This window comes from Gossypium raimondii, chromosome 11, assembly GCF_025698545.1.
Source record: "Gossypium raimondii isolate GPD5lz chromosome 11, ASM2569854v1, whole genome shotgun sequence".
Taxonomy (NCBI): Eukaryota; Viridiplantae; Streptophyta; class Magnoliopsida; order Malvales; family Malvaceae; genus Gossypium; species Gossypium raimondii.
In genome coordinates, this window is record NC_068575.1 from 27,645,571 (window position 1) to 27,650,096 (window position 4,526).

Here is a 4,526-nt window from a genome sequence, read left to right on the forward strand (position 1 = left end):
CGGAGACTGAACCCCATCATGAAGGACGTAGTAAAAAAAAGATCATCAAGTGGTTAGATGCGGGTATCATTTATCCCATCTCAGACAGTTCATGGGCAAGCCCGGTCCAGTGCGTGCCAAAAAAAAGGTATCATGGTCATAGAGAACGAGAACAATGAGTTGTACCGACTAGAACGGTTATGGGATGGAGAATCTGCATTGATTACCGAAAGCTAAACAAGGCGACTAGGAAAGATCACCTCCCATTGCCGTTCTTGGACCAGATGCTGGATAGACTCGTAGGACGAGATTACTATTGTTTTCTCGATGGATACTCAGGGTATAATTAGATTACAGTAGCATTGGAAGATCAACACAAAATGACATTCACCTGGCAGTATGGTACGTTTGCATTTAGACGCATGCCATTTGGTTTATGTAATGCACCTGCTACATCTCAAATATGTATGATGTCTATTTTTACTGACATGGTTGGGAAATATTTGGAAGTTTTTATGGATGATTTTTTAGTATTTAAAGATACTTATGATGATTGCTTAGCCAATCTAACTAAGGTACTAAAGTGATACGAAGAAACAAATCTCGTACTCAACAGGGAAAAGTGCCATTTTATGGTACGAGAATGAGTTGTTCTAGGGCATCAGATAACGAGACATGGGATCGAGGTAGACAAAGCAAAGGTAGACGTTAATGAGAAACTCCCACCTCCAACATCTGTAAAGGGTGTTAGGAGCTTTTTGGGCCATGCCGGTTTTATCGAAGATTTATGAAGGACTTCTCCAAAGTTGCAAACCCTTATGCAAATTATTGGAGAAGGAATCTATATTCAAGTTTGATGAGGAATGCTTAAAAGCCTTCAATGATTTGAAGAGTCGATTAGTCACGACACCCATAATCGTCACACCAGACTGGGATTTGCGATTCGAATTGATGTGTGACGCAAGTGACTTCGCAATTGGAGCTGTCTTGGGCCAGCGAAGAAACAAAGTTTTTCATCCCATCTACTAAGCAAGTTGAACCCTAACAGGAGCTCAACTGAATTATACGACAACAGAAAAAGAGTTACTTGCTATTGTGTTTGCTTTCGACAAGTTTTGATCTTATCTGGTAGGTACCAAAGTGACCGTCTATATTAACCACTTAGTAATTAAGTATTTACTTGCGAAGAAAGAAGCTAAGCCGAGGCTGATTCGATGGGTCCGTCTACTTCAAGAGTTCGATCTAGAAATTCAAGATCGAAAGGCAGTCAAAAATCAAGTAGCAGATCACTTGTCCAGATTGGAGCCACAAGAAGGGAACTCTCCTCTTATACCAATTCAGGAGACATTTCTAGATATTGCTAACTAGTTATCTTGTGGTTTGATGGCAATTGATAAGACGTATCAACAAAGGAAAAAGTTTCTTCACGATGTGAAGTACTATTTTTGGGAAGAGCCATATTTGTTTAAAAAGTGTGTAGATCAGATGATCAGGAGATGCGTGGTAGAAGATGAAATACCGAAGATTCTATACCACTGTCACTCAGCTCCAAATGGGGGACACTTCGGAGGTACATGTACAACAACCAAAGTATTGCAAGCCAGATTCTTTTGGCCAACATTATTCAAGGATGCATATGCTTACGTGAAGAGCTGTGATCAATGCCAAAGGGTTGGAAATGTCACCAACAGAAATGAGATGCCTCGAACAAACATCATTGAGGTAGAGTTGTTCGATGTATGGGGTATTGACTTTCTTGGTCCTTTTCCTCTATCTTGCGGTCATAAGTACATACTAGTAGCATTAGACTATGTGTCTAAGTGGGTCGAGGCTGAGGCATATCTAACAAACGATGCTAAGGTTGTGATGAAGTTTCTGCAGAAGCATGTGTTCACAAGTTTTGGAACCCCAAGAGCTATCATCAGTGATGAAGGATCCCATTTTGTGAACAAGTGGTTAAAATGGTTATTAGACAAGTACGGAGTGAAACACAAGGTTACAACAGCTTACCATCCACAGAAAAATGGGCAAGCTAAACTAGCAAATAAGGAGATCAAAGGCATACTTGAGAAGGTAGTCTGCCCGAACCGACGAGATTGGTCCACAAGATTAGATGATGCTTTATGGGCTTACAGAATAGCATAAAAGACACCGTTAGGGATGTCACCCAATGGGTTAGTCTTTGGGAAAGCCTGCCATCTAACATTGGAGTTAGAGCACAAAGCTCACTGGGCTCTTCAACAGCTTAATTTGGATCCTAAGCTCGCGAAAGAGAAACGGATGTTCCAACTCAATGAGTTAGAAGAGTTTCGAATGTTCTCATATGAAAATGCCAAATCACGTTGGTCCAGTCCATTTATGATTCACCAAGTCTATCCATACAGAGTTGTTCAACTCCAAGGTAAAGGAGGTAATTTTTTGAGTTAATGCTCAGCGCCTGAAACATTATTGGGGAGATAAAATTGAACGGGATAAAATCTCGTTCATTTTATCGGATAATTAATTTTTCATTTTTCTTTTTGAATAAATGATTTAAGGTATATTTTTGGGTAAAGTATGTTTAAATAAATTATGTCTAGGAGATTGAAACTTAAGCGGGACCGTTTGCGACCCCTCCAATCTTTCCTGGGAATTTATTTTGACATAATTTTCCAAGAAATTATCCCCTAAATGGAAAAATAAAATTTTAGTTTCAAATAAAAGGGTCAATTTTGATCCTAGTTTTAATTTGCAACTCAATTTTGAATTTTCATTAAGTCTAGGGACTTAATTAAATTATTTTTAAAATTTAGTCGCTCTTTTCGTAAATAATAAAAAAATTAGGTGCCTATCTTTATGAATATTTTCAAAAAGCATCTAGAATAAATATCTTTAATATTATTATTAATTTGATAAACTTTAATATATAATTATATAATTTATAATTTATATATTAATTTTTATCAACTTAGCTTAGAATTAGGATTAATTAGGAATTTTTTATTTCTACAAAATAAAATAAGAGATGGGAATCAAAAGTAAATATAGACAAGTAGTAAAGTCTAAAGTGTGGCAATAGGTATATACATGTCTAGGATTGGAAAAGGAAGAGCTTGGTACTTAAGCAGTCAAATTGACTCACCTCCTCTTTTCTGGAATCCTACCTGGTGTATAGTATCTATTCACTTTAAACAATGAGGACATTGCTCATTTTAAGTTGGGGGGACCAAAAATTGAAATTATTTCCACTCAGAATAAAATTTTTCTTTTAATTATGTATATGATATATTTTTGTTCAATAAATTTGAATTTTGTTAAGTATGCTAAATTTAAGTATGAATAAAGTTTGATTATTTCAATAAATTTTTATGTTAGCTTAATAATGACATGAAATGTATTTCTAATAAAGCATGCAAATCATACCATAAAATTTTAGTTATTTAGGAAATTTAGGCATGCATGAAAGTTTAAGTCTTTAGAATTAACTTAGTAGTTTCTTGAGGCGAAATCCTAGGAAGCATGGAACATTGAAAATGATTTAGGCAACTGTTGTTTGGACCGTTTGAGCCTTTCAAGCCAACCATGATGAAATTTTTATCCTTTGAAACCCAACTTTGAGACTTTATAGCCTAATTTTATTTGAACCCTTACAAAGTTAGCCATCACTTTTCTTAATTATCTTAAAAATGTCTCAAACACTTGACTCAGTACTATTTAGAGTATTCTTTGAAAATAAGTTTGGGGGAGTTGCAAAGAAGTATGAAATGCTCAACAAATTGTAGTACATGCAGTAAAATACTCGAAAAAAAAAAGAGCATATGTACTTGGAGTAAATTGCACTAAAGAGCATGTGAAAAGGAAAGAAAAGTTGATGTATTCAAGGTAATTATTTGGAAAGGTCCTATACAAGTTGAGTTTAAGGTTTTTTTAAAAACCTAAATTATCTATCTTTTACCTACCCCTAAGCCTAGCCACGTTACAACCTTGTTAAAGACCTATTGATTCAAAGTTCCAATGTTACCTACATTAGTAGAGAGAAATTGTTCTGTTCAACATATGAAGACATCATTTAAGCTTAATGATTGCAGTTTAATTTTGAATAAGGGATTAAAATCAAATTGGTAGGGATTAACATGTCTTTATTAAGAAACATTTAATCTAATTTTGCTATTGTAGTAATTGTTGAGATTAATTTGAACGATATATATACTTGAGTAGCATAATTATCAAATTTCTTGTTTTTGAGCATAAGTATATTGATTTCATCATTTTGGGAAGAATGTTGTTTTGAAGGAGTTTTCAAAAAGTGTTTCCAAGAAATTTTTTTTCAAATTTGTGCATTACTCGGGACAAGCAATGGTTTAAGTTTGGGGGTGTCGAAACACAAATATTTATATACTTTTCAATACCTAATTTTACTTAAAATCATGCATTTTCGATACAATTTTTATCATAAAATAATTAATTTTTATAAAAGAATTAAATTGTATTAAAAATTTGAAAATGTTAATTTTTAGTCAATTTTACAATTATTTTTAGTGAATTTTGATTATTTTTGACAGATTCGT